Consider the following 12,631-nt stretch of genomic DNA (forward strand, 5'->3'; position numbering starts at 1 on the left):
AGCTGCCTTTGCTGCCCAGTGCCCAAAGCTCTGGCTGTGGGAAGAATGAGGGGGCCTGGGATTGCCCTCCACACCTGGGCCTTCAGAGGAACTCATGAGGAGGAAATCATGAGGAGGCTGCAAGGGGAAAGCCCTGCTCTGCCCACTCACTGTGACCTCTCGTGGGTCCAGGCCTGGACTCCCCACTGCCCCACCCAGGCCAGGCCCACTCCCTTCTGCCCTGCTCTGGGCCTGTTTCTCCTCTATAAAATGAGGAGACCCGTTTTACCTGCCATTTCCACTGCCCCCTTCAAAAATGGATCAGAACCAGCCCACATTTCCCAGAGGCTTCCTGCCCAGATGTGATGGGCTGTGTTCGCACTTTCCCCTCATCCCTTTCTGGCCCAGCCCCACTCAGTCTAGGCTACTTTTTCCACCATCCCCTCCCCCGCTCCCCCCCCCTCCCATGATCTCTGCCACCAGGGACACAGCGCAACCTCTCCAAACAACTTTCTGACTCTCTTCTTCAGGCCTCAGCTTTCCCCAGCACTCCCTGCTCCTCTGGAGAAGGGGCTCGAGGGCTCAGGAGAGGCTGGGGGAGGAGGGGCTGGCCAGGCTCCTGGGCTGCAGCAGAGCAAGCTGCAGGTACAGCCACAGAGATCTAAGTGAGACCCATACTGCCTGAACTTGTCTGGTCATAAGTGTCACCTAAGGGACTTGAATGACATATTATGAGGCCTTCCCGCAGACCTCCTGAACCAGAATCTACAGGGAACCGATATAGTGGGAAGAACTTCCCACTTAGAGAACATGAGCCTGAAGAGGAAAGTGAGCCTACTTCTCTGGGGGCTTCTGGGTCCTTAAGGGATCTCTGACACCACGGGACCACTGAAGGTTCATTCCGCCCTGGCCGGTGTGGCTAAGTTGGCGGGGCGTCATCCGGTACACAGAAAGGTTTCCAGTTCAATTCCTGATCAGGGCACATGTCCAGGTTGCAGGCTCCACCCTCAGTAGGGGGTGTGCAGGAGGCAGGCAATCGGTGTTTCACTCTCACATCCAGGTTTCTCTCTCTCTCTCTCCTTCTCCCTTTCTCTCTCTCTTTAACATAAATAAATAAATAAATAAATAAATAAATAAATAAATAAATAATTTTTTAAGATTCATTTAACCTTGGTTGTCAAACATGAAGTGAAAGAGAAGGGGACATGACAGGGGTTTGGGGCCCCAGCCCACCCCGCTGAGTGTTAGCCCCCTAGAGTTTTGAAGCTTGTGTGAGAATAGATTTTACTTTTTTAAAAAAACTATCAGATTTTTTTTAAGTCTGAAGCACCAGGCTCTAGGATATCTGGACCCTGAGGGACCCCAAAGGGCTTGGCCCTGAGTGAGGGATTCTTTCTGGTTTGCCCTAAATCCCTGCTGCTTCAGTTGCTATTTCACTCTGTTCCCATGGGTTGTGTGCTCAGAAGAGGGAGAGAACAGGTCATTTCCTCAGCTAGAGTCCTGGGGTGGGGGAGCTCTGAGAAAGAAAAGAGGAGGGTGAGTGGGCCCTCTAGCCTGCTTTCTAGCCCAGGGGCCTGGATGAGCATTGGATCTGGGGCACAGGGCTTCACTCCAGCCCATCGGGGTGCCTCAAGCTCCCACAACCACACAAGGAGGCTGAGTCCGGCAGGGTGGGGTGCCTTTGCTTTGGTCAGGGCTCGCCCTGAGCTCCCAGGAAAGCCTGAGATCTGAAAGCAAGGACCTCTTGGGAGGCCCCCCAACTTCCAGCAGCTGCCTCAGGCTGGTTCTAATCTTACCTGCCCTGCCATGTCCTCCTGCAGCTGGGAGCAGGATGGAGGTTCTGCCAACACCAGGCACTGGGCCGATCCTCGGCTTCTGGGGGTGAGCAGACAAGGGGCAGCATTGAGCTCCATTCTGGGCGGGGACCCAGAGTCCCTGCCTGGGCTGAGGGCCAACTGAGCCCAGAAACAACTGAGCCAGGACCTCCCTCTCTTAATGAACCCAAGGGAGGAGTACATAAAGGGGAGCTTCAGGGCAGAGGTGTGAAACAATGCCCCAAGTCCTCACACTGAACAACTATGCGCCCTGGGACTCATTGTTCCTTCTGGGGGACCCATCCGCAGAATGGAGACATCACCTCTGCTCTCCTTCCCCAGGGCCAGTGGGAGAACTTAAGGTCATGAGTGCTGGGAAAGCTGAGATCCAAGGAAGAACAAACACACCACAGAGGTCAAGGAGAAAGGCCGCTATGGTCCACTCTTTCCACCACACAGTGAGTGGCTGCTTCTAGAACTCAAGAGTAGCCTCCCCACTCCCCCACCCCCCCACCCCTGAAAAAAAAGAATAGTATCCCTCTGCACTGGCTGGGCTGGAGGTACAGGATGAACCCCCAGTTTCCCAGGCCCCCTGTCAGACTCTCCCAAAGGATCAAGGGCTCCAGTCTCCAATCAGAAGTCCACCTAAAGCAGTGACCCTGCCCAACTCCAGCCCTGCTGGAAGCGGGGGAGAGGTGGGCACAGCTATGCCATAGGTCACATCCCAAGGAGATTGCCTGCAAATGATAGGCTGGCAGTAGCTAGATCCCCTGCATCTTCTCAATCAAGCCCTGAATCAAGCCCTGCTCTAAGCAGGGGCTCCCACTAACAACTGCCTTTGGGATGACCTTGGGCTCAACAGCCTCTTTTTTCAGCACCAACCAAGATGGGACCCATGATGACAGTGAAACTCTGGCTGGGCCAGGCCTAAATGTCAAGCCAGCCACTTTCTGGGTCTCAGCCACTCCTGAGACAACCCTGCCCCACCCACCCACCCAACACACACACACACACACACACACACCCCTTCTTCCTATGGAAGCTAGAGTGAGTTGTGAAAACAAGTTGTATCACATCACTCCCTCACTCACCACCGTCCAACAGCTCCCTCTGCTCTTCAATTAGAATTCAATCTCCTCAGCATGGCCTACAAAGGCCCTCCCTGAACTGGTTCGCTGCCCTCTCCCCAACCCCCAGCCCATCAGCCACGTGGCCTTCTTTCTGCTCCCTGAGCTCATTCCCACCTCAGGGCCTTTGCACCAGCTGTACCCTTGGCCTAGAATGCTCTTTCCCTAGATCCTTAAATAACTGCCTCTTCTGTCACTCAGGGCTCAACTCCAGCACTGCCTCCTCAGAGAAGCGCTCTGTGACCCCCCGCGCTCTCTCACATGCCTCCACGGAGCAGCATATCTGCGAAGCAGCACTTAGCAAAATGGAAACCTCCATTTCTATTTGATTCCTTACTTCCTGCCTCACTAGGATGTAAGTTGAGGGAGGGTGGGGACTAAGTCACATTCACGGTTATCTCCCCCAGAACCCAGCACAGTGCCTGACAAACAGTGGGACATTTTTAAATATTTGGAGATGGTAATCATCCGTGTTGTAGGCAGAGGCTGAGAGAGGTTGAGTAACATGCTCAGGGTCACAAAGCCGGAAAGTGGCAAGGCCAGGACTGTGAGGAGCCCAAGGAAAGGCTGGAACAGGGGCCAAGCAGGGAGGGCTCCAGGGCCCAACAGGCTCTATAAGACAGAGGAGAGAGTGCATGGGTGCAGGTGCCTGTGTGCACGTCTGTGAGCAAGCATACAGTGCGGGCATTTGTGGGTGCAGACACACATGCAGACACACAAACACGCATGGAGGACGCTGGGCAGCGTCCTCAGAAGGCAGTCCCCCTGGGTTGTGAGGTTGAGATAAGGATCCAACAGGCCTAAGGGCAAGGTTCAGGGCAGCTAGACCCACGTCATTGGCCAACTGGGATCAAGCCATTCCGCTTTGGGAGAAGCCAGGGGCAGGAAAGGGACAACCTAGTGCTTCAGGCTAGGAGGGCGGGGGGCAGGCACCCACAGTGACCACAGCCATACCCAGTGGCATCAGGTGGCTGGGTGGGTTTGGGAGGAGCTGGGGGCAGACAGGCCCACTTGGTGGAAATGGGGGTTCAGGAGGCAGAGCTAGGATAAGGAACCCAGGAAAAGCAAAATCTAAGAGCCTATGTGGGATGCTCACGGGTGCTGAGAGCCCAGGCAGTGTATGTCAAGGGGGCTGGGGTCAGAGAAAATCGCTTTGGAATGTCAGTGAAAAGGCAAAGCTGAGACCGCAGTTGTCCCAGGAAGCAGGACTGAGAGCCAAGAAGCTCCAGTTTTGCCTCCAACGTGAGAAGGAAGCTTGGGTGAATGAAACCCCTGATTTCCCGTGTACATCAGAGATTCCTAACAATTTCAAAGTCTTTGACTTCTTTGAGCATCTGATGAAGCTGTGGATCCCACCCCAGACAGACTGGCACATACGTGCATAACATGTTGAGTAATTTTTGAAAAACTCACGGACCTCTAAAGCCCATCCATAGGCTCTGGGCATGAACCCCAAGCTGAAAAAATCCCCAAGGACCTTCCACCTCTGATACTGAATACTCAGAGAAAGTTCTATGAGTGGGGGGAAAGCTGAAAACCTTTCACTATCACACCTATTCTATGCCCACTGAGAACCCACCCATACATCCCCATTGGTCCCACTGCCCTTCCCCAAAATCCCTACTATACTGACTCCCTAGCTCACCCAGATTTTAGCACATGGGCTGGGGTCTTCACACACACAGAAACACAGAAGTATATATGCACAGGCAGTTAAATACTAGTAAGAGGGCTGGCATGTAATTGTTGCTCAGAACAGACCTTAGCCAGCTGTGCCTACACCATTCGTGGGCACTCCAGCACTCCCCAGGAACCTGCTGGGCCACCGAGAGCATGGGCAGCAGGGAGGTGATAGGAAGACACCTCAGGGGGCATCACTGGATCACACAGCTAACTATGCTCTCCCACCTCCCAACCCCAGCCTCTGCCAGCCAAGAAGTCTGGAAGTCAGGGCCTTCCTGTCACCCCGGAGCTCTAGGCACCCTCCCTAGACAAAGATCAACCTGGGCACATACCTCCTCAACGTCTCAATTGCCCAGGGCAGGAAAGTGCCCAGGATGCAGAGGGATGTCTACCCAGGAGCCCCAGGAACTTTCCTGCCTCCATTTCCCAAAGTGACCCCAATCCCTCCTAACTCACTTGGTCTTCCCAGCTTGGACCATCTTGTGCAGCAACAAGTGCCTCAGACTGAGACAGTGCAGTCAGAAAGACCTGGCTTCAAATCCCAGCTCTGCTACCCACAAGCTGTATCACCTCAGGAAAAGTTGCCCACCTCTCTGAGCCTCAGCATCCTCCCCTGTAAAACGGGAGTGCCAACAGCATCTGCCTTGCGGGCTGCAGTGAGGACAAAGGAGATGGCGTGGGTGCAATGCTCAGCTCAGAGCTGGCCACAAGTGCTCAGGGAATGGCAGCAGCTACTGCTCCCAGAATCCTGTCTCAAGTCTGCAAGGGAATGGCTGGCTGCCCACACTAGGCATGGAATGCACAGAAGAGCAACATGAGCAGCACAGGACACTCACTGGGCCCCAACAGACCCTTGTTCTTGGCAGCCTGCCAGAGAAGGTTCTAAGGTGGGGACTTCAGAGGCCCAGCCTGAGGGTGGAGGCAGGAGAAGGTCCTGGGGGAACCAGGAGGATGGGCCAGAGAGAACAGCCTACCTTTTCCTGAGGCAAGTGAGGACCCTACAGTCCTGGCCCCACTGACACTCCCACCCCAGGTCAGGCACCCTCCTAGCTTTCCATCTCAAAGTCCCAGGTGTGGGGCAAGGGCCATGCCTAATCCTCATAGGCCTCCCTTAAAAGGCATCCATCCCCTTTAGGTGGTGCCAATCTTGGGTTGTTAAGGACCCCGGCACCACCCCACTTTCCTCCTCTCATTTTGGCTCCTGAAGAACCAGCTTGCCTTGGGTTGTAGGGATCTGGAAGGCCTCCTCTTTTTCCTGGTCAGGCATGGTCCCTGAGCCTTGGATGCACATTTGCATCTTATCTGCATGTGCCCTGCAGCCTACTGGGATTTCCAGGGGCCCCTGGGCCCAGCTCCTCAAAGGTCATCCCTTGACATCGCCCTGCTTGCTTCTTTCTCCACCCTCAAGCCACTTTGCTTATCATTTGCATACATCTGCATGCTGGTTTGGAGAGCCCTCAACACTGCTGAAATTCACAATGTCTCCTGTCAAATCCCAAATCATGTTTATAACTGGTGACTCTACCCCAGCTGACTTCCCTATAGGGTAAGCCCTCAGTTATCTGGGACCACAAAGGACTGGGCTATTCGGATGAAGTGACTGGCCGCTGCTCTGTCTTCCTGGATTCCAGAGGACACCTGGGACTCACTCTACTTCTTGAGCCACATTTGACCCATGAGCCTGTGTATTGAGAGTTGAACCCTAAGAGCTCTATAATGGACTGACAAAGTGCAACTCCTCCCAATCAGCCCTGCTCAGCTAAAATACCTGTGGGGGAGCAGGCGGACCCAAGAGGTTCAATCTCTGAGCAGCCTCCCCAAGTCTGATTCAACAGCCAGGAGAGAGGAAGTCCCTTCTTTGCCCAATTTTCACTTACCCTGTTACTGTCTAGATCCTCACATTTTCTGTCCAACCCCGTCTAAGAAAACACCTCTCCCTCCCTGCCTCATCCCCTGTGGTCTTCATCCTCACCCCTTCCCCAACCTCTTGATTATACAGCTCCACTTAACCCCTCCCTTGCTGAGTCCCCCTTCCCCTCCTCCCTTCCTCTTCCCCCATCCTCTCCTACTTTAAGACTTCAGCACAGAGTCTGACAAAGGTTGTGGTCTTCTTGGGGCTGGTTGAGGGCCAGCAGCATGTGGTACAAAATGAGCAGGTGTGAAAGGTGAGTACTGGGCCATTCCACTATTGCCTCCCTATCCCCATCTCTGAAACTATCCCTCCTATTCAGCCATAGCCCACAGATGGGAGATCTAGTTGCTGGTAAATGCCTCATCCCTTGATGGACAGTACATGGGGTAGGAGAGAAAGAGTCAGGAATGACACCAACATTTGGGCTCTGAGCACCTAGAAGGACTGAACTGCCATTCCTGAGATAGGGAGGACTGGATGGAGTAGGTTTGGGAGGAAGACTTGGAGCTCAGCTTTGGACAAGCTAAGTTTGAGGTGTCTAGTAGACATGACTATTGAAATGCTGAGTAGGCTACTGGAGCTCAGAAAAGAGGTCAAAACTTGGGATATAAATTTGGAACCTGAAAGCATGTAAATGATGCGTAAAGCCATAAAGATGAAATGGGCATGGGAGTGAATGTAGTAGAAAAGTCAGCAAGGGTAAGTCCTGGGGCACTCCAAAACTTAAGAAGTGGGGGTGGGGGAGAAGGGGACTGAGAGGAGCAACCCATGAATGAGGTCAGAGGAAAACAGGAGAATGGATACCCTGGAGGTCAAGAAATTTTTCAAGGAAGACAGAGAGATTGAATGTATCAAATGCCATAGATGAGGACTGAGAATTGGCCATTAGGTGTAGCAACATGGAAGTCATTGGTGACCTTGAGAAGAGCAGTCAGTGAAGTCAGGGGAGTGAAAGATCAATTGGAATGAAGTCAAGAGAGAGTGGGAGGAGAGGACATGGAGACAATGAGTCTAGACAACCATTCTGGGGAGTTCTGCTATAAATGGGGAACAGAGAGATGCAGTGGTAGGAGAACCAACAGCCTGAGCAATGTCTCCCACTAGGCACAAGGGGACAGGATCAGAGGGGAGGCCTTAACCAGGAGCAGGAGCACTTCCGCCAGAGTGACAGAAAGATGCTGGCAGATGGGTGAATGTAGCACTGGGAGTCTGAGAAAGTTCTGATCACTCCCATTTTCTCAAAGAAGTAGGAAGCAGTGTCTGCAGCTGTGAGGGAGAGCTGGGGAAGAGGGACTCGGGCTGAGGGTGAAAGTGTGAGGCAGTCATCAGGTAGGGGTGGGGGGACTCATGGCAGGACAGTACTGAGGACCCACCTGAAGTTCACGGTTTTGACCTTAAAGTGAGACCAGTCCAGTAGAGGTTTTTCTCAGCTCCATTCAACTACACAGGTCAGATGTGGAGCAGGCTGGGCAATGGATTTGGCCAAGGTTGGGGTTTTGCCAAGCAAGCATGAAGCCAAATGAGTTGGGGGGCCTTTTAAGGGAGGGATTATCCTGACTTATAGTGGCCAGCTCAAAATCCCTCCCCGCTGCTGGTGCCCGAAAGCCCACCATTCATTTGCTGCTGTGGGTTAGGTATGACCGTCCCTCTGCCCTCATCCCAAAGTGAGCTTCTATGAGGGTGGCCACAGGTAACCACCAAGACCTGGGGAAATGAGCTTCCCACACACTGTTCCTTCAACCTGGGTATACCTCAGACCTCGCACACTTAAAATCACATTCTCTATCGCCCTTCCCAAGCCATTGCACAACATCTCTCCCCACCTCTAGTGGGACCCCAGTGCCAGTCCATTCTGCCTCATAAATCACTCCTTCTTCCACCCCACCTGCCATACTCCAGTCTCAACAGGGCCACTACACCACCAACTCCATTCCCTCTGTATGCCATACACAGCAGCCCTGAATCCAGAGTCCAGCATGTTATGCAGGACCTCACTGTGGCCTCCTGACCGGCCTCTTTTCTACCATGCTGGCCCGGCCAATCCCACTCCATCCTCCTCAGAGCACCTTTTCCGGCACTCACATCTGTCCCATCACTGCCCTTTCTCCCTGTCTTGCCCCCTCCCTCCTATCTTCCCTCCTTGTGCCCCTCAATACTTTCTCTGGGCCTCTGCCCCACTCTGACAGCACTTCCCCTGAGTTGTGGCTCACCCCATCCCCACCCCGGAGGTTGTGAACTCCTTAAAGCCCCATCAGTGACAGCTTAGTCGCCCTTCTCCAGCATGTGGTCTGAAGTAGGAATTCTGTCAGTGTTGCTGGCCAGGTGCATGGTTGACCAGGTGGATGAAGCTTCTGGAGGCAGAGAAGAGGGAGGAATGGGATTGAAACAAAGGGACTCCTTAGCCAAGTGACTTAATTTAGCACCACCTATTATAGGACAAGTTGATGACATGTGTCTCCTGATGGGATGCACTGAGAAGGACACAACATCACCTATGGGATATTCTTGCAAAAAAAATGTTTAACCTGAATCTACTCATGAGAAAGCAATAACACAAATCCAGAATGTGGAACAGTCTACAAGAGGACTGAGCAGGAGTCTTTAAAATTGACAATGTCATACAAAGACTTTTTAAAAAGTAGGGGAATTATTCCAGATTAAAGGAGAATAAAAAGACATAAGTAAATGTAATGTGTGATGCTTAGTTACCAAAAAAAATTTTTTAAACAGCTATAAAGGACATTACAGGGACAACTACAGAAATTTGAACATGGATTACATATTAGGTTAAATTGTACCATTAATTTCTTGGGTATGTTAATAGTATGGTCATTACGTAGGAAAATGTCCTTGGCTCAGGAAATTCATGCTGAAGTATTTAGAGATGAAGTGTTATAATGCCTGCAACTTACTTTCAAAAGGTTCAGAGAGAGAAAAAATATGGGCAAAATGTCAACAATTGGCAAATCTAATCCTCAAGGTGAAGGATATAGAGGTAGGTGTTCGTTGTACTATCAGATTCAACAAGACAAAAAGTTAGGGGGGAGGGAAAGGAGTGAAGGGAGACACTCCAAAGAGTGGAGCTCGGGGCCTGGCTTGCTGGGTAGGAGTGGGAAGAGAGGGCAGTCCTTCACTCCAGCAGCCTTAGCTGTGAGCAAACCCACCTGGGGGAACAAAGACTCTGCAATAACAGCCAGGTCCCAAGGAGACCAGTAGGGCAGCTCTCAGCCAGGGCAGGGCTAGCAGAAACATGTGCTGTGGCAAGGAATCAGGTCTGCCCAAGCCCACCCTTCCCCAAAACACTCCTCAAGGGGCGACAGCCTGAGTGTATCCTTCCATGTGAGAAGCCAGGCTAAATATGGAGCCTCAGACATAAGATGCCACTCAAAACAGATTTCCCTGGAAAAGACCATCTGGCAAAGGATGTCTAGAGCATCGTCTGTCGAGAGAAGTAGTGTCATTCCCTACAAGCCGACATCCAGAATGGGAATGTCTTTGTCCCATTTCTCTAAAAGACCCAGCTTAGTGCCTCAGTTACCCCTAGGTCCCCCCTTGCTCCAGGTGGGAAGGCACTCGGTCCCACCTCCCTCCTTACTTGCACCTGTGAAGAAGAAGAGACATAGGTCCAAGCAGCAGACAGTTCTGCTCAGGTGCAAATCCTGATTCTGCTGTGTGCCCCTTTACAAGCTGCTGTGTGTGAGAGTACTTAGCACCATGGTTGTACTTGAGATCTGGAAACTGAGTGAGGTACTATCCCCAATCCCTCTCAGTCCTGTCAAGAGCAAGAAGTCCTTCTTTCCAGCTAACTTTGCTCCCTCCCTCAGGAAACACTGCAGGCCAGATCAGCTGGGGATGCATGTCCCACGGCTGTCACAGCAGGACAAGCTGCAGGACGGAAGCCTCTCTGTCGGGGCACAGGCAGGGCCTGGCTTGGTGGGTAGGAGTGGGAAGTCACCAAGCATTGAGGCTTCAGCCCCTGCAAGAGGCACCAGCAGGGAGGTCTTCCAAGGACATTGCAGTCATTCTTCCACCTTTAGCTGGGCCACCACCCACCTACTCACCCCAATGTGTGGGAACCCTCTGGGTCAGGCCACAACCTGGGGACCTGCCGTGATTCCACCAGGACCAAACTGCACAATAGCCCCATTCAAAAGCCACTGCCTCTCACCATATACAGGGAAAAGGGGAGATCTCTCCTCCAGAGATATGGGGTGGGGAAGAAAGGGCAGCTGGCCCCTTTTACTGATTCTGAGATTACATGTCACAGAATGTATAGCTTCCCTAGGAGGTAAGGTTCCTAACCTCCCCAGGGAGGGGGTGGAAGGATGACTATATCTGCCCAGGGCCAGGGTCCAAATGTCCCTTATCCACTCGCCCTCAAGCTGCCTGAGGACCCCTCCCATTAAGCAGCTTTTGTTTCCAGGGTCTGAAAGAAAGAGCTGGGGAGCCCAGGAAATCCCACATGCCTCTCCTCTCCTCAGACCCAGGCTGCCCACCTGCCCTGGCCAAACCCTGAGCCTTCTCCCTGCTCCCCATTCACTCACCCATGGAGCTCAGCCTGGCTTATCCTGAGCCTGCCAAAATCCTCAGCCCCACTTCCATTCTGGCTGGGGCTTCAGCCCCCAGTTCTTCCAGCGCCCCCCCCCCCAAGTTGGCCTCAAGATGAAAGGGTAAACTGAGGCAGTGTCCCCCTGTGCCTGAACAGAGAGTTCAGTTCTGACTCAGGCAGCTCTCAGATCCTCCAGGGACAGCAAGAGTCAGAATACCTCCTCCTAGGGGGGCCAGTTGGAACGGGTGGTCCCCACATCTAGACTCCCTGCCCCACCCCAGCCCCAGCAGTGGGCTCCTAGGACCCCTCCCTCCCTGCGGCTGCCACAGCCATTATGTGCCTTCCCGGCCTTGCCCACTGCCTGCCACGCCCCCATGCAAGCCCCTGATCTAGCGGCAGAGCTCAGAGCCGGTAAGGCCTGGCCACCAAGCCAGGCTGTCAAAGTTAGGAAACTGGAAACAGAAATAAATCCTCAGAGCTGCTCCGTGGTAAAGGTGACTGCTGGCAGGCCCAGCACCCAAAAGTCCAGGTCCCTGGCCGCCAAGCTCCCACTGACACCCCATATCGCACACATATACACTTAGGTTATACAAAAGGGGGGGATCAAGAGGCAGAGCCCTGGAGACAATTGGGCCAGCCGGCCCTTACCCTCCCTGCAGGCTGGCCTGGGGCTCTCAGTGGCGCCCCCACTCCCTGGCTCAGACCTGGCCATCTCAGAGCTTCCTCTTTCGGCCCCATCTCCATGACAACCGTATCCTTCGGATGCTTCAGCCACCACTGAATTGATCTGGAAATGTAGCTTTGTTAGCAGACCCTGGCTGGCATGGAGGGCGGAGGGCGGCGCCCCACCAACCAGCATGCGTTCCCCTCGCCCCCTCCCGCCCCCCCCCCCCAGCACTCCCTCCGGGTCCCCAGCCCGGCTTCGGCATCGGTGAGGGGCGGGGTCCCGGAGCACACGGGCCCTGGGGACAGGGTGGCCCTGCAGCCCCACTCACCGCTCCGAGGTCCAGCCTGTCAGGGCGGCGGGGCCATGCGGAGGCTGCGCTGGACCGGCCGTCCCACTCCTCCACGGCTGCCTGTGGGCTCCCGCCCGCCTCCGTCCCTTCAGGTGTCGGAGCCGCGCTGTGGAGAAGCTGAGCAGAGAAGGGGGACTGACGGATGGCAGGAGGGAGGGACGGTAGGAGAGAAGGAGGGAGGGCGGAGCGGGAAGGGCGGGGAAGGGCGGGGGGACTGCGGGCGGCGGGAGTGGAGCGGAGAGGCCACAGCGGCCACCCGGCCAGCGGCCCGCCACGCCTCCTCGCCGAAGGCCAGACCGCGCTCCCGGCCCAGGATGGTGCGGCCAGCCCCGTCCTGCACGGCCCTGCCGGCCCTTTAAGAAAGTGGGGGAAGGGAGCGCGAGAGATTATCCCACCCACCCTCAGCCCCTCCCCAGCCCCGCCCCAGCCCCTCTGGCCCATCTAGCCTCTAACCCGGCCCCCTCGGCAGGGTCCCAGACCCTGAGCCCTCAGGATCTGATCCAGGTGAAGGTGCAGTTGGGTTCTGACTTGCCCTCCACACCCCTACCCAC

The 12,631-nt window shown here is 54.4% G+C and overlaps 1 protein-coding gene across 5 annotated transcripts in view; it reads right to left on the reverse strand.

Annotated features, from left to right (window-relative positions):
- PSD2 (pleckstrin and Sec7 domain containing 2) overlaps positions 1–12,405 on the reverse strand; it is a 43,620-nt gene extending 31,215 nt beyond the window's left edge. For 2 of the 5 annotated variants that reach the window (XM_080672986.1, XM_080672982.1), the window contains exons 1-2: positions 12,060–12,177; positions 1,776–1,854 (exon numbers count right to left, since the gene is read on the reverse strand). The gene's annotated coding sequence lies outside the window, so the exon portion shown is untranslated. Of the gene's footprint in view, positions 1–1,775; positions 1,855–12,059 lie in introns of all 5 variants that reach the window. The other 3 variants (XM_080672985.1, XM_080672983.1, XM_080672984.1) reach the window with 2 other exon arrangements.
- Positions 12,406–12,631: the final 226 nt, after the last annotated feature.

Source organism: Plecotus auritus (genome assembly GCF_963455305.1).
Source record: "Plecotus auritus genome assembly, chromosome: 6".
NCBI classification, from domain to species: domain Eukaryota; kingdom Metazoa; phylum Chordata; class Mammalia; order Chiroptera; family Vespertilionidae; genus Plecotus; species Plecotus auritus.